General features: G+C 42.7%; 1 long non-coding RNA gene across 7 annotated transcripts in view; it reads right to left on the bottom strand.

The window, feature by feature from the left end:
- The window catches only part of LOC112933416 (uncharacterized), a 166,778-nt gene that overhangs the window by 106,749 nt on the left and 35,109 nt on the right, over positions 1 to 24,920 (bottom strand). For 6 of the 7 annotated variants that reach the window (XR_011994975.1, XR_011994977.1, XR_011994976.1 and 3 more), the window contains 2 exons: positions 21,505 to 21,630; positions 20,413 to 20,543 (listed from right to left, as the gene is read on the bottom strand). This is a non-coding gene — a long non-coding RNA (uncharacterized lncRNA). The remainder of the gene's footprint in view (positions 1 to 20,412; positions 20,544 to 21,504; positions 21,631 to 24,920) is intronic. The other variant, XR_003237667.2, reaches the window with a different exon arrangement.

The following is a 24,920-nucleotide window of genomic DNA, read 5'->3' as shown; positions in this document are numbered from 1 at the left end:
CTTGGTGTTTCTCAAACCTGAATGTGCTTACAAACCACCTGGCATTTTGTGAAAATACAGATTCTGATTCAGTAGGTCTGGGGTGGGGCCCAGGACTCTGTAGGTACAAGTTCCCAAGTCACTGGTTCTGCTGGTCCCCAGGCCACACTGAGTAGCAAGCCTAGATCCTCTATCACTACTGAAAGTCTCTGACTCCAACAGCACAGCCCCCCTGTCTCTCTTTCTTTAGTGGCATCATCTTTGCCTTGGCATAGCCACGGGGCCCCTGGATAAAGCAGTTTTTACTGCTGCCATCCGGGGTGGGGGGGGTCATCATGGCTAAGGTTCCCACTGCCTTCATTAATCCCCTGGAAGGGTTTTACTGGTTTCTACTCGGGCTGTACAAGTGTCCCTAGCAGGCAAGCAGCCTTCTGGGTGACTGGCACCTATCGAAGCAGATACACAGTGCCGAGCAATTAGGCCCTGTCGAGGTTTGACTGCCATTTGGTTTGCATTCTTCTAAATTATGGAGAGTTTAGGAAAACCATACCACTGATAGCACTACTTTCTGGACATGCAAAATTACTTGTTTGCATAATTTACCACAAATTCATATGTCTTACTCAGCACCTGGGTGTTCTGCTCGTTTAGCATGCAGGTGTATAAAAGATGTATAAGACCTTCTCTGGGACGCTCTCCAGACATAATACTCATCAGCTGCATCCCGAACAAACAGGAATTTCATCTGGGCTTTTGAACAGGACATGAGAACGTGAACACCAAGTGGAACTAGACATTATTTAGCTGAATGCTACATTTCTGTGCCTTCCTCTCTGCTCTCGTCCACATGGCATAGCCCTATTCCCCTTCTCCCTTGCTCCCCAATTTCACCCACATCCAACACCCCACTTGCTAACTCCATAAAGGAGCTGGGGTAAAGGAAAAACCTAGCAGGACTGAAAAGAAAAATCACATCCTGTGTTTTCTCCATATTTAATAAATGCATCAGGTGAAAATGAACTTCAAGGATGGTCTTAAAGGGAAAGAGAATAACTGAAGGGTCGCACTGGAACAGACAGGAGCAATCCTACCCCTTTGACCTGGGAGACCCCAGGAGTTTACAGGCCGATCGTATTACAGGTACACTTTGCCTGGTGATGCCTTCTTCTTCTTCATATTCTCTTCTTTTCCCCTCCCCGAGCCATGGTGAGAAAGAACACATGGGGTTTGTGGAACACCAGCTCGCTTGCTTGCTGCATCCCATCCCAAGGCCCTCAGGTACAGAGTTCCATTTGCTACTCTCTAGCAAATGTTTCTCCAAGAGCCAGGGCTTAGCACATATTGCCCACAAAGAAGGGAATGTCAGCCTAGCCAAGTGTTTGATTGCAGGCACTTGCTTGAGGTACAGGGCTCAATTTTTTGTATGGAAAATAAGCCATTCTTGGGAATCAAACATTCATACCACATTTTGTAGAAATCTGATGGGAAACTATGTCTGGGGAAATTTCTGCAACTTAAGATATGCAAATTCGCTATTTGATTGTAATGCCAACCCATGATCCGGTGCTACTACCCTGCCTCTTATAAGATGAGAGGCTATAAAATCTAGTATATTAAAAATGTATCCACCAAAGTAAAATTAGTGCTCAGCAAATGCTTATTTTTCTAGAATTTTATTTCTCAGATGGATTGGTGTAATTTTTAGTGGTACATATTGCCAGCCTATAATAAATATATAAACCTATCAAAACCTGATAGAAAAATGTATCAGATAATACACTGTGAGCTAGGGATCAATTCTTCACTAGTCCAAGGGGATGTATCTAGTGACCTAATAGAATGTTTCCAATCCTAATTTCTCTGATTCTGTAAAATCAATTTTTCTATAAACTATAACCACTACATGAGTGTTTCACAAAAACTAATCATATTGGCATAATAGGCATGTCAAGTTACCGTGTAATGGATATTCTGTTTTCCTTTTATTGAAACTAATAGACTAGCATTAAAAGGAATAAAATACTGAAAATGATAACAGTTTATGGCTTTGATTTTTTTTCCCCTAGCCTCTTAAATTTGATGGTATAGCATATTGGCTCTCAATCTCCTTTTATGGGTATTTGAGCTTGACCCTGTTAAAAATGATAAAGAAATGGCTACGAAGAAGCATTTCCCGACTATCTGACCCTCAGCAGTGTGGTGGAGAAACAGCCAGGCTGTAGCATCTTCATCTGCGAGGTTCATATGTCAGCTGCTGCTGCTGAGAAGGTTCAGTGAGAGAAAAGAGTTACGACGATAGGCTCCTGCTTTGTAATGTTGACAAATTAGCCGATCTCAGCTCTTCGTTTCAAAAATACTTCTACCCAAGGAGAATGGAATGAAATTGAAGTTGGTCATGCCAACCCAGGATGACCTTGAATGAAATAGATCTCTCTGTTTACCAGGCATACAGATTACACTGGACTCATCAATCAGGAGGCCAACAGTATCACAGATTTATCTCACTAATTTGAACTTTACAGGCTTTGGAAACTAAAGCTTTATGGCTAATTATTGTTGCTGTTGTTGATGTTTAGCGGGATTTGGAAGCCTCTCCCAAAACAGATGGGCCTTCCTCTTTGATACTTAACACAAGTGTGGCTGATAATTAATTCTGTGATTATATATTTAATGATTAACTCCCCTGCTGGGCTATATGTGCTGTGAAGTCAAGAACTGTATTCTTCCTTCTCATCTTAGAGCCCCAGTCATGAGCACAGGTTCTTAGTAGAGGGACTAATTTGCTCAGTATCAGTTTTTACCTGTTGTTCTGTAATAAGTATTAAAATATACAGTAATTCTATCATTAAGTATGTACTAGGTAGATGAATGGATGAGCAAACACTTGGCCATATATTGGAAATGCACTGGGCTTAGAGTCAAGATAAATTGGTGGGTATCCTAACTGCTCTATGCGTTTGTGACTTGGGCAAGTGACTTAAGCTCTCTGAGGTTAAGCTTCTTCACCGTGAAAGGAGAAAAATTACAGATCAAATATGATGCCTATCACATTGTCACTTATCAGTAAATATTTCTTTTTCCTTTATTGAAAGCCTCACTGTCTGATACAATTTTCTACAATGATGAAAATGTTCTGTGTCTGAGCTTCCAATACAGTAGCCGCCAGCCCCACATGGATATTAAGCACTTGAAATGAGACTAGTGCAAACTGAGGAATGAATTTTTAATTTTGTATGATTAAATTTAAATAGCCAAATGTTGCTAGTGGCTACTATATTTGATATACAACCCCGATCTAAAGGGCTCCATAGATTAAAGAAGATTCAAATGGGGGAATTAAATAAAAAGTAGGTTTTAATAGAGCTCTCAAGAACTATTCTGGGGTCTTTGGCACCTAGGATTAATGAGTGCATTCCATTTCCTTTTATGAATCACATAAGGCTGACCAGTTTGCATTGTTTCAGTAGACTGTCCACATTTGGATATTAATTAACGTTTTTAGGGCTTGGGAGAGTTCTCATAATTATAACACACATTTGACATGAAATGAGTTTATCTTCTTTTCACCCATGAGAGACAGACCACCCCCCACACACACCCCTGGAGAACACTCACCATGCTAGTAGAAATCATCTTATAACAACACATGTCTTCCATCAAAATTGTGAAACTACCAAATGTGTTTTACTTATGGAATAAATAATTTATAGAGTCACTTGGACTTTTTTCTAACTTTGGCGAATAATATTTTAAAGCAATTTCGATTGTCAATTTTTTTTAAATTCGGGATTGAGATTTAAATTTGAGGAGAGGGAAACATATTTTATTCAATTAAATTTTCAGACTGTCATATTAGTCCTTGAGCCGTGGCTAATTGTTCACTTGAGGGAGGATAAAAATGAGGGGATCAATTTTCATTGGATCCCAGAAAAATTAAATGGAAGATCTACTCTGACACTTTACCTGAAAAACTGACATCATCAAAAAAAACCTCACATGACTTTTCTCTATAGCTACCATTTAAACTTGTAGTCATGAGTCATTCACTCAAAACACAAAAGCTACTTTGCACTATGAGCTGATTTTTAAGGAACTATGTATACATGTTAATACCAGAGCTTGTGGTCACTGGAGGAATCAAATGTGTATGGGTTCCAAAATACTCAGGACTGAAATTTCAAAAAGCCAAAAGGAGAGCAAACGCACATTTTTTAATTTATTCAAATTAGTAGTAAAACCAGGATCCTCTGAAGCTAAAACAAGCTTTCTTTTCACCACAATAGTGTGAGAAAGTACCATTAATTCCTAATTGTGCAGGCTTACATGCTGCTGCTCAGGGACGGTAGTATTATAGTAACTATCATTTTGTCCCTTTTTGTTAACTTGTAAGCTTTTTCTTTACGGATGCCCAGAACTGACCTTTCAGAATGCGCCTAGATGAAAAATACGCTTTGAGTCATTGTCACAACTTTAGCTAGAAAAACAGCTCCATTCCAAATCCGGACAAATGAAAGGTGTTGGCTTTATATAGGCAAACCCAAATTTTAACTGGTTCTCCTCAGAAGCTATTGCACCTGGTTGCCAGGGTCTTGCTGGTGGAAAGCCGAAGTAGAAAACATTACCGGGTAGCTAGCTCCCCACACACCCACAGTTAATTATTACTCCAATGGACAGTGGTTCATGAGATTATATACATTTACAACATGATTAACTCCGTGCTCATCAATCCCATTTTTTTTTATCAGAAATGTTGCCGCAAATGTGGCATAAATTTCCTGGGGACAGCATTCAGTTCCACCTTATTATGCAGCAGTGCTTTCAGAGATAGGAGGTACTACAGCTAATCCTAATTTAATTTCAGAAGAAGAAGTGAGCTCTCTGGCTTGCTACAAGCCGAATTCCATTTCTGATACTATCCACAATTCTGAGACAGGCTAGAAATACCTGTGTGAATTATGGTACCAAAGAAGAACCCTGAATCTGCGATAAAAGTGCAGTCTCCAAAATTTCCTGACACTGTCAAGTCTGTGCCTGAAACCAAGGCAGCTGGATCCCACAGCACCGTGTACACATGGCTATCAGCATTCGTCCACCGTCAGAATCTACTATGAAGAGCATCAGTCCTATCTTCGAGAGCTCACAATTCCCAGGACCAAGGCGCTGGCCTTTCAGGAGAGAACTCGGTGTTCAGAGAAGTCCCTCTCTATTAGAGGAAATAAATAAGTTGATGCCTTTTTAATCTGAGCAGATGCATGGAGTTTCCTATGGGGAATTCTCACAGGGATGTTTTTACTTGGATGTTTTTCTGCAAGAGAAAAGGAAGAGCCTGGTGTCCTCCCGGACCGAAAGCACAGGCTTTTCATTAACTTGTGATGAATATATACGTATCAAATACACATCCACTTAAAGACGAGGAAATTATCCTCTTGGTTCATTGGACCAAGCGGGGACTCTCAGTACCATTGGGCTTTAACAGAGTCTCAACAACTCCAAAACTGAAGAAATTCTCCAGGACCATGGACATTATTTAGCCTTTCTATTACCTAGGGTCCACACCAGGAAAATTGTGTGCGAACACAAATCAGATATTCTTCTGGGATTTGTTTGCTGGATGTCACTTGGCAAGAATTCCCATAGCATCAAAATTATGCTTGGAGAAAAAAAATGACTCAAAGTGAACCGTGCTGTTTTTTGCAGGAACAAAGCAATATAAAAAATAAAGCCTGTGACAAACTATTCTCCTCCCTGCTGCTACTCTTTTATCACAGGCATCTTCTTTCAGCTTGTTGGCCAGCCTTAATGTGAAAAAGCTTCTTGGGCCAACACTGCTACAGTTTCTGCTTCTGGAAAATGTCTAAAGCTGCTGAAGCTCACAAACAAAAATTCTTTATATAAGTATATATTTGTGAGTGTGTGCACATGCACATGTGGAAGCTATGAATACCTCACATAACTTTGTTAACCAAAAATAACTAAGGTTGAAGCATCTGAAATCAAAGCTGCTCATTCGTCCCTCCATGTCTTTGGAAAACTTTACAAAACATTGTTCAATTGTTCATCTAGAAAAATAAACATTCAAGAAGGGGTTCAAAAAAAGATTTAAAAGAATAAAGGAGAATATGCTATGCACCAGATTTTTAAACTTAATATAAAACTGCAATAAAAAGTGTGGTGCTGGCACAAGAATAAATGACTAGACCAATAGAGCATGATCATGGACAAAAAAAAATCCTGCTCATGTGTGTGCAAGTGTGTAATGTATTCCATGATAACGTTAACATTGTGTGATAGAATGGAAAGAGTTACGGACTTTAAAATCAGACAAATTAAAAAAATAAATAAATAAATAAATAAAATCAGACAAATTCAAACCTGGATTTGAATTCCAGTTTTACCACTGCTTAGCTGTGTGCTTTTGAGCAAGTTAATACTCTTACTAAATATTAGTCACCTAAATCTAATGGATGTGAGGAGATATATCTTGAAAGGTGTGAGGATTTGAGAACCAAGTGACATATTGTATGTATCAATCTAGGCTTTTAGTTACAGAGACATACTCTGGCTAACTTGGGAAGAATAGGAATTTATTCGAGGTTGTTGTTTTGCTTACAAAATTTCTGGGAGGGTTGAAGAGTCAGGCTTGGGAAAAGGAGACCAAAGAAGGTAGGGCAGCAGCCAGAACAGCAGAAATCTAAGGCAGCAGAGAGCATGTGAAGACTCCCAGCCCCACACTGAACGCTTGGCTGCTTACAGCTAACACTGCCCCATTTACTCCTGGAATGTAGGAATTGAATTGTAGACATCACATATCCAATGGCCTTTGCTTGCTCCACCCACTGTGAATCAACAGATCCAGTTGTGAAATCTGAGCAGATTCATGGATTGGTTGAGCCTCGACCACATGTTCCTAACTGAAGTGCAGAGGAGGCCGGGAAAATAAGTTCTCGGCATTTTCAAGTCTTATAGTCAAGGCAAGCTCCTCTCCTTGGTCAAGGTTCCTAAGATAGAGAATTTACAAACACAGGAACTTCTGACCCAGAGTGATCTAGAAGATGCACAAGTTCCTTACACAATGTATCAAAGCTCGTGACATGTAACAGACACAGCACATGGTGACTCTGAATATTTTCACAAATCAGTGGGAGAAAGCAACAACCCATCATTCAACAAATGGTGCTGAGACCACTGGTTATTTGGAAGGGAAAAAAAATCTACAATTCACCCAACTAAATTCCAACTGGATTAAAGATTTTTAAAAGAAATCAATCTGTAAGAAAAAAAAAATCACATGTCACACTATATCCATCTGTGCAGCCTCCTGATTTGGGAGAGAAATGACAAAGGAGGCTCATCCAAGTGCAGTGGGTTTTCTAATGATGTTTCCTCTAGTTCTGGAAATACAGGAGTGGCTTACCTCCTGAACAACTTAGAGCCAAACCAATATGCTCTGCTTTTAATTCTGCATTGACCCCCAATTAGAAGTGCTTCTCCTTCCTTTACTGGAAATAAAATATTGAAGTAACTACTCCTATGCTCAACTTCCACAAGTCTTTCTTAGGATCACTCAGTCAGCATTGCAGATGATATTACCAAGAGTGGTCTAGTGGTCTGGAGTCCATGTTTCCCCAAAATGGTAGGTTCCAGGTAAGCAAGGGCCTTGTTTTATGCACCTTTGTGTCCCACTCTGCTTGCCTCAATCCTTTGAACAGTAGAGGCTATCGATGGATGAGTGAGGAAGAAAACTGAATTGCTGGTTAACTGTTTTGAAATGTCTGAGAATGGTTACAGTTTTGAGCACTAACTCAGATCAAGTAATCCTCCATTTCCTTTCCTTTAGAAGAACAAGTGCACTTAACATTGTTTACTCCTCTAAAACTTCATGTAACATCAAAGATTGATCGTTCCGGGTTTGATGAAATAATTCATAGCTGACAACTCTTAAATTCACAGATGGACAGCTTTCCCGAATGCCTACAACTCTTTTGTCCTCTCTTATTTAGAATCCTTACTGTTCCCAATTTTGATCTGCTGCTCTATATCAAGCTCTGGACGGCTACTCAAAGATGAGAGAGGCTGGTCAGAAATTTTCCTTTGCAAGGTGTATTTCTTGTTAGTCACATTTTTCTTCTTAATTTACTGCTTTGCATTGTTGTTACAATAGATGTGTTACCTGAAACATTAACTTCCACATGACTGAAGTGATTCTTGCTTTTCTTTTGGCTCTCTTAAAGATTCTGATAGTATTTATTTAAGTTGAGAGATCACTTTGAGATTCTTGGATGCAAATAACTATAAATATGTATATTACTATTGCTGCTATTGCAAAAAGGAGGGTACTCCATTTCTTATATATATACAATAATTTCATTTTTAAATGTTAGGGAAAAAAAATACTGTTAACCATGATACATCCCTAAATAACACATGAATAAGGAATCACTGTTTCTGGAAAATTCTACTTCAGCTCTCAACCTGAAAAAGGCCAGTTGCTGCCCTCTCTGATTCATCTCTGAGAATGAAAGGAACCAAAAGTCAGTTCCCTTTAGTACAAACTCTCTTTCATATTTTATTTGCTAATGTACAGCTAATATCTAAATTAAGAACATGCTTACAAGAAAGGTTAGGAACTTCTTCACTCCAATCCATTAGGAAGTCCGATTTTGATTGAAATTTTAAATAACTTCTGATAATTAATGCATCTTGGCTTTTGGATTTCAAATAAGATGAAAGAATCTATTTTCTTTCTGATTCAGAGTTACAGAAGATTTAGCCCAGTCAAAAGATTCCAGAGTTCCCTTCAGTGAAACACTTTGGGGAATTCCCTCATTCTCACAAGGTCAACATATATTGATCATATACTCATGGCACCAAAGTTTAAATGATCAAAGTGTTGAACTATATTATTATTAGGTCAAGGGTCAGCAAACTTCTTCTGTAAAGATCCAGATAGTAAATACTTTAAGATTTACCTACCAAATCCGCCATAATAGTGCAAAAGCAGCCACAGACAATACATAAAGAACTGAAGGTAGCTATGTTCCAATAAAACTTTATTTATAAACACTAAAATTTGAATTTCACAGAAATTTCATGTGACATGAAATATTATTTTCCTTTTGATTTTTTTCGAGATGTAAATGTCATTCTCAGCTCATGAGTAATATAAAAATAGATATCTGGCCATATTTAAGCAGCAGGCCACACTTTGTTGACTCTGACTTGAAGTGAAGGGGATAAATTTCTTGAGAGGCTTTCACCAAATAGCTTATACTATTGAAGTCCAACCTTTTCCATATCTTCCATAATAAAAGCCCGAATTCTTTCCATTTATGCTATGCATTCATTAAACAGAAGGGTGTAGCTTTAGATGTACTGATATTAAATGCTCCCCAAGGGACACGTATAGAGTAGGCTCGCATTTGTGTTTAAAAAGGAAAACTGTGGGCACCTGGGTGGCTCAGTTGGTTAAGCATCAGACTGTTGAGTTTGGCTCAGGTCATGATCTCAAGATCATGAGATTGAGCCCCACACCAGTCTCCACACAGAGCATGGAGACTGCTTGGGATTCTCTCTCTCCCTCTCCCTCTGCCCTTCCCTGCCCCCTGTCCCAGCTCATATACGCATTCTCTCTCTCTCTCTCTCTCCCCTCTCTCTCTCTCTCTCTCTCTCCCCCCCACACACACACAAATAATAAATAAATAAATAAATAAATAAATAAATAAGCTAAATAGGAAAAAAAATATATATATATGCTTCTCTATGCAAATAACAGTAGTTGGCTCCAAAGAGAGAATTAGAGGACAAAGACAGGGACAAGAGTGAGCAGGTGACTTAAATTTTACTCTATGCCATTTTGTACCTTTGGCTTTTGTACCACTTATATGAACCCATGTTTAAAATAATACATTAATTTTTAAAAATTTAAAAATGTTGAAAAGAATGACTAGAGGGATCCTAAAATCAGTACCTAATATTCTCCAAATTAAAGGTTGGGGCCCAGAGCAAAAGTATAAATGAAGGTCCTGATCCAAATGATTCAAATTCACATTCTCTTAAATCCAATTTTGCTGTCTCTTGTCATCTGTTTTGCATTCCAGCTTTGCATCATCTACTAATCTGGAGATCTGAATTTCTGTCATTTCACTCCTTGCAATCTGTAGTTGAATTGACGGAGATTCAGTGATTCCCACAGCTCCTTTCGTCAGCTAGAGGCCCTCTTATAAAATATACATGGGAAGAATGGTGGAGGGAAGTAAAGTAGGAAGGGAAGAAGGGAGGGGAGGATGGAGGAAGAAGAAATGAAGAAAGAGAGAGTATGCAACAGAGACCCTATGTAGGTCTAGAAAACCTAAATTAGTTACTATCTGAGCCTTTATAGACAAGTTTGCCAACCTCCTCTGGGTCTTGAAACAACTCTGAGGGTAAATTATACTTTAAAAGTCCAGGCCCTAAAAGAAATCAGGAGCTCAAGGAGAGCTTTTCGGTGTGTGTGTTCACTATAATGCTGCATAACAAATCTTCCCAAATCTTGGCTGAAAATAATAATGCTATAGTGTATGAACCTGTGGGTGGGCTGGGCCCACTGGAGCATTTCTTCCCACCTTGGGTGGTCTCACTCAGGCATCTGTGGGTGGGTTGAAGGAGTCCTAATATATGAGGCAAGGCTAGCCCAGTTTGCGCTACACTGCAGGTCTGCAGCCTGCATCTCTAGCACTGCCTCTCATTCTCCTTAGGCCACTGGACTAGCCAGGACATGCTCTTCTCGGGGCAGTGACAGAGGCCAAAAGAGTGCTGAAATGGGCAGCAGCTCTTAGGGGCCTCTGGGAACTCACAGGCTATCATTGACTTCCCCTGCAGGGCCCTGGTCCAAGCAAGGCACATGGCCCAGCCCAAAGTAAAGCAGCAGGGAGATACTTTCCCCACAGCAAGGGGCCACCTAGTCACAGGACAAGGATGGGACTAGAGAGGATGGGGAGCCCGGGCCAATAATGCAAACTGAAATTCAGTTCAATACTTTGCACCAATACATGCCAGGCACTCTTCTAGGGGCTGGAGATCTGTGGGCAAAAAAGACTAACAATCATCCCTGCTGTAGGATTTGGATTCTAGTGGGGTGTGGAAGGGATTTAATGCTCAATGCAGCTTCTTTTTTGGCCATTTTGTTCTATTTCACTGGGGGATGAATGAGTTCAATGGCATGTTTGCTTTAGAAGGTGGGAATCATCTAGCCTTGGCCGTCTCTATGTCCCCCAGTACCCAGTACTGGGCTTCAGGCAACGTAAGTGCTCAATTAAAAGGGAAAGGGAGTGAATGAAGCATTTTCTAGCTCTCTTTTCTGGGCATCACTGAATCTCCATCAATTCATCCACAGATTGGAACGAGTGAAATGACAGAAATTCAGATCTCCTGATTAGAGACGATGCAAAGCTGGGACACAGAACAAATGACAAGTGACAGTGAAACTGGATTTAAGAGAATTTGAATCATTTGAATGAGAGAGCCCACAGATAGCACATGCTGCTCAGCATAGAAAAATCGGTCATCTCTCCCAGACCAATTACCATGCAGCCTAAGATACATGGGATAGAAACAGAGTCTTCGTCCCCCAGGCTGGTCAGGGAAGAATTTGGGTGGATTTGTGAGGACTGGTGTTATTATGCAGCACCCAGATGCTGACAAAGAGGGGGGCCCGTGCCCACAACAGGGTGGCAGACCCAAGCTTAAGAGGGTACGTTAGGCTCAGTAGGGTTCCTGACTTTGGCCTTCCCTGGGTAAACCAAACGTGGCCCCATCACACAGCAGAGACTTGGCTGGCCAGTGGCACAGTGCTGCTGCCACCAGAGTGGCCTGGAAGCTAGCGCCTGCAGAGGACCAGGGCCACTGTGCAGAGGCAGTCCTGGGCGGCATGATTGCTCTGGAAAGGGAGCCAGAGGTCTTCACTCCAGCCCAGATGCGCTTCCTGAGAAAGGCTCCCTGATCTTAGTTTCTTCATCTGTGAAATAGGCATTATGATAGTTGCCCTATTTACAGTAATCACAGGATTTCAAGGAGATTGGAAGAAATGGCAAGGATAAAAATAAACCAAAACGAGGCCAACTCAGGGAAGATGAGTAGGATTTGGTCTTCTCTTGAGCTAGCCATTGATATTCTGCATTTGAGAACGGGATAGAATGCATGGGGTACAGGAAACTTCAGAACCATGAATAAGATTGCTTTCAAAGTTGAAAGACACGCTTCACTTAGGGAAAAAATTAACTGTGAGGAATGAATTTGGAAGTTTGAAGAGTAGAAGTTTCAGAAACCCAATTCCTCTTGGGAAAGTAATAAATATGGGACACAAATTCCTGTTAATGATGATTAAAGTAGAGTGTGAAAGACTCCAAAATACCCCCTTTTTAAATAAAAGAGAACAAAGGGATTAAGATGGGGAGGGGAGCAGAGGGCAAGGAGGCCAAAGATTAATGTTAAAAAGACAAACTTGTTCTTTTCCTCAAATGGTTGTGATCTTAGACATGAGGTGGACAGAGATAGGCTGGTCCCCAGTCCAGTGATTCCCTTTCCCTTGTAAACTATTAGTGGTGTCTGCAGGGGCACCTGTCTTGAGAAGGGCTCTGTGGGCTCTCCTCTGACTGGGCCACAGCCCTTCATGAGCTATCACCTGTCTCCCTTTTTATCTCAAGCCTGCCTCTTCCTCTCCCTGACCTGTGGGACACAGAGAGGAGGAGGGATGGGATGTCCTAGTGATATGGAAACAACTTAATACATCCACTGAGTTGAAAGTGATAATAACAACAAAATTCATGCAACCCATGAAAGCACAGAGTTGGGTAGTAAAACTGAATAAATCATTTCTCTTTATAAGGCAAATTCTACCAACGACTACCCAGACCATAACATACGGAGAGCGTTGCTCTTCACCTGGATGCACCTGCCCCCCTAAAAATGAAGTGCCTGGCCACCTCTGAGATTTATGCAAATGCAGGCAGTATTTATGCATCTGGGAGATACATCGAAAGATCAGAAGGTATCTCCAGGCATGAGTTACAAGGCCTCTAAAAGCAATGACTCTTTTATAGGGTTTTAGATTGTGGTGATTTTCCGTAAATCCTGCCCAAGTCACACAATAGGCCAAGAGCAATTAACATTAATTAAACAATCCCCATAAAAAGGTTGCTGTGCTGACACATTGATAACCTCTAAATGCACTTAGGCTGCTAACATTCTTGAGGGTGTTCTTCAGCCACACCAGGGGTGCTGGGCCGACTGGCTCCCACTGCCCCGGGTGACTGTGTGCATGCGTGTAACACCCCACAGCTCCCTACACTCAGCCAGGTGGTGCTCCCTACACTCAGCCACCTGGGGATCTTGTGAAAACGAGGTTCTGATTCAGTAGGTCTGGAGTGGGGCCCAAGAGTCTGCATTTGCAACAAGTTTCCTGGTGATAGCAAGGTTGTTCACCCCCAGACCATGCTTTGAGAAGCAACATTGTTCCAGAGCCCACAAAAAAAGGACCCAAGTGGGGTGGCCTGGGTTTACAGACAGTGAGAACAACCCAAACCATATCCAGGGGCTTTCTAGTGTTCTGGCCCTTCTAACCTACTTTTCTAACCCACAGGAAGCTATAAACAATGAGAAATAAGCAAGCAGTACATTATGCAGACACCAGAGTTAACCTCAAAGTCATTGCAGATCCTGGAAGCCGGATCCTCTATTGAAAGGAGCAGAGAGGAAAAAACCACTTCTGAGAAAGCAGAGTCCTGAAAGGCCTCCATTCCCAGGTCCTCTGTATTCTGCCCCTGCCTGGTAGAGGAGTCACTGAGGGAAAGCCACCGCCCACCATTATGAGGGGCTTTGAGGTGCAGCTTTTTCAGAGACGGAAGGGTCGGGAACCAGAATGCGAGCCTCTCAGTGGAGCTGGGCACCCTTGTCTCTGGGCACAGCCTCAGGGCTCTGTCTTTACACCATGGGGCACAAGGAAGGAACTGGATTTAAAGACTGGCATGTGGCCAATAATGAGCGCCTGGGTGGAGGTGAGGGGCGGGGTGCGGTAGAGGCAGGAAGTGAGTGTGTGTGGAGAGAAGGGGCGGGAAGAATGAGTAGTGGGTACAACATGGAATGAGCAAAGACCAAACATTCTTTTTTTCATAACCCCAGGGGCACCTAGATGGCTCAGTCAGTTAAGCATCCCACTCTTGACTTAGGCTCAGGTCATGATCTCAGGGTCATGAGATCAAACCCATCGTTGTCTTCTACTGAAGATTCTCTCTCCCTCTCCCCCTCCCTGTCCAGTGCCCCCTTTAAAAATAAATAAAATAAAATTAATAAATAAAGGCCCAGAAGCTTTGGCAGGAACTGACGGACTGGAGTGGTAACGGCAGGGAGGAGCCCACCCAAGTGGGGTAGCCACAGGAAGAAAGAGCAGCCCCTCAGTGCTGGGGACAGAGAAGTTAAAGAAAACAGTACAGAGAACAGGAGAGAGAAGTTAGGAAGATCTCAGGGCCCCTCTCCGGGAGCAGATGTGAGGTTTGTAGCAGCCCTATAAAACCGTAGGCCAACCGGTCATAAAATTATATTATGATATTATAATGATGTGGCTGCAGAAAGCATCAGTAACAATGTGTTGCCTGTGGACAGTTTCCATTTTAATCCAGTAATGATGTGATTGAAATGAGAAGTGTGCCATGAGGTCCCAGAAAGGGTGTGCTTTTCTTAAAGTAACCTTGTAGCAATTTCCTGACCCAAAGTAAACTCAAGCAGGGAAAAAATTGGTCAAGGAAAAGGGGAATGTTCACTTGGGTGGGTGAGCCCCCAGAAGAGGAGACAGGAGACGGGAGACAGGAGGCCCGAGGAAGAGGCCCCGGGGGCCTTCTTCACACAGAGAGTTCTGGGGACACCTCAGAGACTGGAATCATCAGACCAAGAAATTTGCCCTTGAGTCTATGGCCTTTCCTTTTTCTTCTCACTGACACCCTTCCCTTCCTCTGTAACATTTTCAGTGCGACTCAAGCCAAGTCAGCTATTTATAGAGCAAGAACAATTTTACCACAGGGTGTGGTGTTTAATTTGAAGAGACGTCAAAGAGTGAGGGGCAGATGGCTGGACAGGCAGTGCCTCTCAATGACCTTGACAGGGGCACCCAAGCCCACTGCCTCATCCTGAGTTTTGCAGATCCAGAAATGTCATCTGATGAAAGAGTCCTGAATTGATCAAGCTCTGGAAAAGGATAAATTGATAAGCCAGGTGCCTGCTTATTAATTTCTAATGGATCTCTGGGGTGGCTTGTGAAACAAGACAAGTTGCCAGTTCTGATGATTCTTTCTGGAAGGTTGTTCAATTCAAGAGACTCAATTATATATCACAGGATCACTTAAAATTGGAGTTTCTCAAATCTTAAAGCTTAAAAGAAAAGAAAGCAATTCTTAAAACACTCCTTCCTCAAATCCTACTGAAAGAAAGACCATTCTTGTTCACCCCACTGTACCATCCCACAAATTTAGGAGACCATTTTCCTAATGCATCTTTAACTGGTTATTATATTTGTTTCCTAGATCTACCATAATATGGTACCACAAACCTCGAGGTACAAATAGAAATTTATTGTCTCAAAGTTTTGGAAGCTTGAAGTCAGAAGTTAAGGTATTGTCAGGAAGGGCCATGTTTCTCTGAAAGCTGTAGGGGAATTCTTCTTTGCCTCCTCCTGGCTTCCTTCTGCTGGCTTTCTGGCAAACATCAGGGTCCCTTGGCATGTGGCTGTATCACTCTAACCTTTGCTTCTGTCTGTCTGTGGGTCTGTCGCTGTGCCTCTTCTCTTCAAGGACACTGGCTGTATTGGATTAGAAGCCTACCCTACAGCAGTATCTACAGCAACCCTAAAGCCAAACAAAGTCACACTCTAAGGTACTAGGGATTAAGACTCCAACATATCTTTTTCGAGGGGCATAACTCAACCCATAATAGTTATACTCAGGTCTGGTTCGATTACATATTACACATTAATTCAGCATCTGAAGCTAGATACCATGTGGGCAGGTGTTGAAGGAACTATGGGTAAAGCTAGTCCCTGCCTTCAAGGATCCCACAGTCTATTAGAGGAGCCAGACACTGGAAAGCTTACTTGACATTCTCCCTCAAGTCTGCAGGAGAAAATTTAAAATATAGCAATGCCCAAGTTCTACTCCTGACCTCTGGAATGAGGCCCAGCAGTATTAGTATATATTAACAGTTCCCCAAGTGTGATGGTAAATTTCATATGTCAACTTGACTGGGCCTCAGGGTACCCAGATATTTGGTCAAACAATATTCTGGGTGTTTTTGTGAGGGTAGGTCTCATCCAGTCAACTGAAGTCCTGAATAGAACAAAAGGCTCATGCCTCCATTAAGAGGGACTTTTTCCTGCCTGACTGCCTTCATGCTGAGACATCATTTTTTCTCCCTACCTTTGAACATGAACTGAAACAGTGGCTCTTACTGGGTCTCCAGTCTGGCTTCAAAATGAAACTATGCCATGGACTCTCCAGGGTCTTCAGCTTGCTAATTGCAGATCTTGGGACTTGTCAGCCTCCATGATCGTGTAAGCCAATTCCTAATTTTGTGTGTGTGTGTGTGTGTTTGTGTTATGATATTATACATACTTTGGTTCTGACTCTCTGGGAAATCCTAATATACTAGGTGATTCAAATATGCTACAAGAGTTAAGAACCACTGACCTATAAACCCCAGACAAGGAAATGATTAATTCTGCCTCAAGAGGAGACTTCATAAAAGCCATTATATTTGAACTGGGCCACAAAGAGTGAGCAGTTTTCACTTTGCCAAGCAGATGGGGCCAGAGGAAAGAGTATTAGCAAGGGGAGCAAGGAGAGAAGGTGAGAAGACAGGAGGAGTAATTGGAGATGCAGCTGAAATAGAAGGTGGTTCTGACCTGCTGCAAATGTCATGGCTAAATAACACGGGGACCTATTCAAAAGTTTTACACAAGGGAGTGATGTGCCCTTAATGCGTTATAGGAAGATAAATCTGAACACCGTGTGGAAAAACTGAAAGTGAGGGGGACCAAGTAGACATCCTCATAAAAGCCTGTGTGGCCTGAATGCTGTGTCCTCTCCATATTCATATGTTGAGTACCCAACCACCAATGTAGTATATTGGGAGGTGGCACTTCAGGAGCTGAATGTGTTTAGATGAGGCTAGAGCCCTGATGATGAGATTAGTGTCCTTAAAAGAAGAGGAAGAGACATCAGAGCTCTCTCTCTCCACACAGCAAGAAGACGACTACCTGGCAAGCCCGGAAGAAGGCCCTCACCAAGAACCAACTCTACTGTCACCATCTTAGACTTCCCAGCTTCTAGAAGTATGAGAAACCAATGTCTGGTATTTAAGTCTATGGTATTTTGTTACAGAAGCCCAAGCAAAAGATGATATGTTCCTAGACTAGAGAAAAACAAAGGTGTGTGTGTATGTATGTGCGTGTCTGTGTTGTTTGTTTTTATATTTTAGAGCTAGAATCAATAGAATTTTGGTATTGGGCTTGGGAAGTGAGGAGTAGGCATCAAATAGAACTTCAAAGTGCCCAATTTAGGGTAGGAACTGAGAGAATGGTGGTATTAAGATTGGGAGCACAAAAGGAGTAGCAGATTTTGTGAAGGACATCGTGAGTTTCACCTAAATTTGAGGTGCCACAGGGCATTTGCATGGAGATGTTCAGTGAGCTGATAAAAATAGGTTTCCAGCCTTTAAAAAAGAGACGGTGCTTTTTATAAATAAAAGTTGTAGAGTAATTAGAATGGAAATGATAGCAGAATTCATGGAAGTGTGTAAGATGATCTAGGACGAATACAAAGAGGCTGAAAACAGAAGCTAGAATAAATAACTATTTGAGAGACCAATGAGGTCAAGAAAGTCTCTTCATTAAGTCATTCTGGTGACTCTTTGATCATTAGTGACCTAGTAGAGTTTGTCTAAAAATATAACATGCCCTCATTCCCTGAGGCCTGCTCATTGAAAACTGGCCCCTGTCTTTTCAAGACCTTTTTTCTCCATGAAGCAAGTATGGAGCACTTGCTTAATTTGTCACTTGTTTAAGAGAAAGCCCAGAACATTCACACAGCCTGTACAGACAGCAGAGGATCATGGCTTCCTCACTAGTGTGGGCTCGATGACCTCTAAGGTTTTTTTCTCTCTCCAAGGGTCTCAGAATCTGTGGAAGGATTGCAGGAACAAATGCCCTGCCTCACCTATCATCTCTCCTCTTGATATACACAAGTCCTGGAATTCATGTGCTTGTACTCCCCTCCCATTGAGCCTGGGCTAGGCCTATGATTTGCTTTAACAAAAGTGGCAGAAATGGTGCTGTGCCTGTTTCAGTTCTAAGCCTTAAGAAGTCATGGAAACTTCTGCCTTCTTGGGAGCCGGGGTACTATTAAGATATCCATCTTCTCTGCTGGAGAGAACATCCAGAAAAGGTAAGGCCCTGAGCCTTCAAGACAAGAGAAAAAGACTGGGAGAGAGAGAGACAGAGAGAGACCAAGCATGCCTGCATCCCAGCTGAGCCCATCCCATAGTTGATAGCCAGCTAAATGTGGTCACGTGAATGAGCATTGGCAAGGCCAGCAAAGAACCACCCTGTCAGGCTCAGCCCTACTTGCAGAATCATGAGCAAGGAAAATGGTTGTTGGTTTAGGCCATTAGGTTGTGGGATGGTTTATTTCATAGGAATAGAGAGCCCAAAAGCATGTGATTCTGCAGACCAGAGGTTGGCAAGCGTTGTATGATAGGCCAAGGGTCTGGCCCTTTTCCTTATAAAGCTGATAAAAGAGAATTGTTCATTTGTCTCTACCTATCACTGTACTAATCATGTGTTTTCATCCTGTATTTTTGGTGCTTTGATATCTTGGGGCCTCGCTGACCTGGAGAAACTGTCCCTCCCTAGGACAGCCAATTTCTATAGAGGATAAAGAATTCTATATCTTTCATATGCAAACCAACCAGTCCAGAACTCATACCCCAGCTACCTCCTTTACCAGGTTCCTGAACTCTAGGCTGCCCTCCACCTGCCCTAATCACCAGTGCTGGGTACCAGACAAGTAGGGAGCCCACTGACATCATTCAAACTAGCCAATTCAAGGCTACTTACCCTGCTCTGCTTTTCTTCACACAGAAACCAAGTGAAGGCTCTTGCTCAGGTTTTCCCCTGATTCCTCTGCCTCTTGACTAACGCTTGTCCCTCCCTGTATCCTCCCTGCCCCCGTAGCATCAAAGACCCCTCTTCTTGGGACCTGTGAGCCATCTTCTCAATGGCGGTCATCTCCTAAGCTGCTAATCTTTCTTTACCGAAAGAATAATAAAGCCTGTAAAATAAAACAATAGTCTGTGGACATAAATAGGTGGGCAAATCCTACGACCTGTGTGACTCTAATAGATGATGAAGATGGATGAGGCAGAGGTGGTTGAGGAGGACCATCTTGTAACACTGTGCCACTAAAAATAATAACTACTATTTTTGGATGCTCCCAGTTAATCTAAAGGATAACTCCAGAGGGCGGATTTTGGTGTCCCCATTTCCCAGAAGTGAAAATTAAGCCTTAGATACTATGCCACTAGTAAGTAGCAGACCTAGGATCCCAACCAGTTTTGCTGGAATCCAAAACCAGAACTCGTCTCATAAGCTTCCCCAACAACCTCGACCAGGCTCGCTGTAGTTTGCCAAGCCTTCCAATGTGCTATATGACACCTCAGTAGGTTTTCTGTGATGAATTTTTGAACAAATGAGTTTTATCCTCTTTAATCACCTATTTCTGACTATAAAAGTGATCATTCTCATTGGCAATTTGAAATACCAAGAAGAAATTTAAAACCACTCCTATAAGCACTCAGATAACCATTGTTAACATTTAGATCTATACGCTTGTAGTCTTTTTTCCATACCTATATCATTTATATTTTGCAAAACTTAAATTAAACTCGCTATCTCTTGTAACCTACTTTTTTAACCCAAAAATATACTGTGAGCATTTTACCATGCCATTAAATATTCTCCCAGGATAGGAATTTTAATGGCTAAATTTCGTTTCTTAGTTTATAAATACTACAGTCATTTATTAATCCTCTCTTGTCATCATGTGAATTATTCCTAATATTTTACAATTAAAAGTGCTCTGATTCTGGGGATACCCAGAGGGAGGGATTAATAAATGAGTGTGGAATGAATGAATGAATGAATTCTTCTATTGGGGGATTTTGAACAAGACATTCAGGCTTCAGCCAGGGAAAAGACACCCAACAGGAGGCTCATTTATTAAGCTTTAGACCCTCAACAGCTCTGTGAGACCAATAGTATCATCACCTGCACTTTATAGGGGAGGAGAGGGAGGCCAGGGTGGTGAGATCACCTCTCTCAGAATGCTTGGAGGCCCCCCCCCCTTCTTTTCCCCATACCTAGATCCTCTAGGTCCAAAGACACTGCAGTGCAGCTGGAGCTCTGTGCCCAGACTCTCCATCAAGTGCTCTTGGGACAGGACGTTCAGCCCTAGGTCCTAGGATCAGGTCCCTGTGTATCCTCCTTCCGTCTATTCCAACAAAATAGCAGAAAAAAGAAAGTGCTCTGATTAATATCCTCCTATGTCCTTATACATAATTCTTTGTGACTATCTCTGACTAGTATCCTAGGATAAATTCTTAGGTTTAGAATTGCTGAGTCCAAAAATATGCACGTTATTAAGACTTTTGATACTTGTTTGTCAAATTTCCCTCCAAAAATGTTGCACCAATTCCCACCTTACCCCAGAGTCCTTTGTTTCCAACATAAAATAACTCTCTGTTAGGGACTGCTCTGTGTGTGTGTGTGTTTGTGTGTGTGCACATCTGTGACTCAACCACATACAGGGTTCCTTCCATGCTAAATACAACCAAAATTTTGTGTTCAATTTGTACCTATAGTTGGTAAGTAGTGAGATTCCCTAGACTTGAAATCTTTATTCCAAAAGAATGGCACCATTTCTCAAAGGGACTTGCCAACCTAATAATGGAGTGACTATTGTTTTTTAGCCATGCAGCATTGTGACTCATGACTACCTATATTGCTTAAATAACCGGTTTCTGTGCCTCCCTCAAATATGTTCAGACTGTGAGGAACCTGTACAGTAAGTCACAGAAAGGCCAGCAAGCGGTATATACTACTTTAGGAAAGGAAGGGTGGCTGGAAAAGGTGGCGTGTTATCTGCTTCTAAAGAACTAGAGAGGGACACCTGGGTGGCTCAGCGGTTGAGCGTCTGCCTTCAGCTCAGGGTGTGATCCTGGAGTCCAGGGGTTGAGTCCCATATCAGGCTCCCCACAGGGAGCCTGCTTCTCCTTCTGCCTAGGTCTCTGCCTCTCTCTTGTGTCTCTCATGAATAAATAGATTAAATCTTTAAAAAGGAAGAAGAAGGAGGAGGAGGAGAAGAAGAAGAAGAAGAAGAACAACAACAACAACAACAACAACAACAACTAGAGAAATGTGGAATCCCAGAATGCAAAGGAATAGCTACTTACCTGGTGTGATCCAAAGTGTCTCCACACAGATTCATGCTCCCAAACGTCATCCCCCCATCTACCAGCCTTGTGTTGTGTGTCCTACATTCCAAGTAGTAACACCTTTGGCTTCAAGCTGAAAGGTCCCTGTTAAGACAAAAATAAATGAGCTAGAAGGGCTCACACCCTAAACCATTAGCAGCATTAACAACTTAGCTCAAATGAGCTTATTGAGTAGCTGGAGTCACCTAGAAAAGCCCCAAGGAAATGAGACCAAGGTGTGTGATATTACACGGATATGACAATGTCAGGGCGGAGTGGGTAGCAAAGAAGTGTCCTGGGTGATCTGGGGCGGAAGGATGGTTCCGGGGGCCAAAGGGACAACATGGGGGTGTTTCTGAGGGCATAGAGGGAAGAGGCCTCAAGCGACAGGTCTAACTGTTTGGGCAATTTATCAGGATTGTTGCACTGACACCTGAGAGACCCATTCCCTGCTGGTCTCTTGAACACGTTGGTTCAGAGCAAAGAACACGTCACTCCTATTCCTGCCACCAGTCAAACTTTGAGCAAACAAATTACTGGTTGCACCTCTTTCCTCCTCCTCCTCCCCCAGGTATACACACGGCAGGCATCTAAGGCAGGGCCTGCACACACCCGGTCACATCCATTAACAAGGCGCTGGTTATATCAATGGCAACCCTGAGGAGATTCCTCTGTGCCGAAGTAAAGCAGTAAATATAATAGCCTCTTAACTGGCACATTGTTATCAGTATTATTATGGCTTTCTCTTCATGCCTGTCACTGGATTACGGTAATTTTTTTTCAGTCGTGGGTTTTAACCAGAGTCGAAGTCTCGAGTTACTGACAGCTTGGGAGAGCTGTAGCTGCTCTAAGATTGACTTCACACTGTCACAAAATCATAACACAGGCAGAAAGCTAGTGGCTCTCACAGGCCTCCTCCCGCCAATTAAAAACAAAGCAACTTTCTAAACAGCAGGCTCCTTTGCCAGGCTTCACACGAAAGGGAGGGGAGCAGAGGGCACCTACTTCTCCCTCCTTCCCCCAGAGTTCAAAGCAAGAAACAATGATCCTGGCAAAGGCAGTACTAGAAGCAGTTAGTGTAATTTAGCTAATGGTGCCTACAGGAAGCTGGAAATCATTCCTTTGACATGTTGTAGTACTTCAACGGCATTGGGCCTTGTTGGGTTCTCCTGGCCTTGCGGTACCTCCTCACAGGCATTGTCCATCTATGACCACTCAGTCGAATAAACCTGATAGACGTGGGCCAACGGGTCATGTTAGCTGACCTCTCTGGAGGTTATGGAACAGAGCAACACCTCTGGCTTTGCCTTCCCATCGTCCTGTGTAATCAAAGTTCTCTCCTCGGGGCACCTGGGTGGCTCAGTGTTTGAGTTTCTGCCTCTGGCTCAGGTCGTGATCCCGGGGTCCCGGGATCGAGTCCTGCATCAGGCTCCCTGTGAGGAGCCTGCTTCTCCCTCTGCTCATGTCTCTGCCTATCTCTGTGTGTCTCTCATGAATAAATAAATTTAAAAATCTTAAAAAAAAAAAAAAAGTTCCCTCCTGAACAAATGGGTCCCCAGCTCCAAGACAGTTGGCAATGGGGCTGGTGTTAGGCAGAGATCACTAAATATTTTTCTATCACCCTGGAGAAGCCATAGCAGACCATACCAACCTGAGACAAACCATTTTGCCTTCAGGGTCCTTCTACTTCCTCCATTTGCAACACTGTTCTTCTTTCTAGAACCATCATCCTTAGAAACCCCATGGCCAGCATAGGCCATTCTGGCACCTAACTTAGATTTGTCCTTTATGTCCATCCACACCTTCATTTGCCTATGGTCCTGTGGTCAAGTAACTCTCACAGAGAAATGGCCTGAATAAATCCAGCAGGATAGACTAAGTTATGCTGTAGTGATTAACAAAAATCTCAGTGGCCAAAACAAGGGTTTCTCATTCATGTTGTATGGCAATCACAGGTTGCCAAGAGGCTCTGCCCCCAGAGTCACTCTGTAAACCAGGCCATCATCAGTAACCTGGGCTATCACCTTAGAAGTTGCAATCATCATGCCCAAGGGAAAGAAGGCTCTAGAGTCTTTTCCTGGCAGTTGAAGGCACCATCTCAGAAACAACAAATATTACTTCCACTCTCAAGTCATTAGCCAGAATCGGGGACGTTGCTCCATCCAACCAGAAAGAGGCCAAGAACTACAATCCTCTTTTGTGCATTGGAGGAACAGAAATATTTGGTGACTTGCATAAATAATTAACACACCAGTTAATTAATTTGCACCAAGAAGAAGAATGAAGAATCCCAGAGTTAAGAGTTGCCCCTCCCAGTGGTATCCCCTAGCACAATGAAGCTTATTATGTTCTGTTCTCTGGTGCTGGGCAGAGACGAGCAGATATGGGAAAAAAGGGGGAACTTCTCCCCAGTTCAGATCCTGTGTTTGCTTTGTTCACTCACAGTTCTCCAAGTGGCTTGCCACTGTGAATCCGAAATCACGCAAATGCATGCTGCAGATGAAAAAGATGCGATGCGATGCGAATGTTTACTAAAGAGCATGCTAAATGATTTAAAGATTGAAACAGTGGGTGAGGGCATTGGAAGGAGGAGGGAAATCTGAAAGGGACCATGGGATGACAAAGACAGCCTGGACGAGGATCAGTTTTGCTGCTGGCTGCCAGCTTTCTGAAAGCAAGAAAACAAAAAAAGCCAATATGACAATTATAACATCAGTCTACCATGAAGCAATTAGGGCTTGGAGCAGAGTTTGAAGGAAGGAGACATCTGGTCTCAGAATCTGGGACTCCGGTGGAGAAATACCAGACACAACAAAATGATGGTGCAGGGAAGATGGAGACTTTTGTTCTCAAATCCAAGAGAACTCCTGAAGCTTCAGCAAGAACTTTTTGCAGTGGCCGCAAGAAGCTGAGTTCTGGAAAATGGAAGGGCAGCAAAATTGTGTTCTTGTGCCCTAACACATGCTATCTACGTGCCCAGGGCAAAAACCAGCAGAGAAGCAACCCCCAAGTATGGCCAGTGGGGTAGTGTTGAGACTTGTCATCAGAGGAAAAGCAGGAGGAAGAAAAAGGGAGGAATCTCAAAGATCTCTGTGTACCTTGGCGCCAATTCCAGGGAAATAGGCCTGTGGGCTGATACCACCTCCAGTCTGTCAGCAAATTCTGTTGGCCTTATTTGCAAGATATAATGTAAAGTGGACCACATCTTCCTGCCTCCACCAGCTACCTTCCTCCAAACACTAATCTCCTGCCTGGCTTCCTGCAGTAGCCTCCCGACTGGTCTCCTATTTAAATCCTTGCCTCCCGATTGTCTATTTTCTGTGGAGAAGCCAGAATGAACCTCCTGAAATGTAACCCGGCACCCCTTCCTCCTCACCAGGTTTCCATCACACTAG

Source organism: Vulpes vulpes, chromosome 10, assembly GCF_048418805.1.
Source record: "Vulpes vulpes isolate BD-2025 chromosome 10, VulVul3, whole genome shotgun sequence".
Taxonomy (NCBI): domain Eukaryota; kingdom Metazoa; phylum Chordata; class Mammalia; order Carnivora; family Canidae; genus Vulpes; species Vulpes vulpes.
This window is presented reverse-complemented; position numbering and strand designations above follow the sequence as displayed.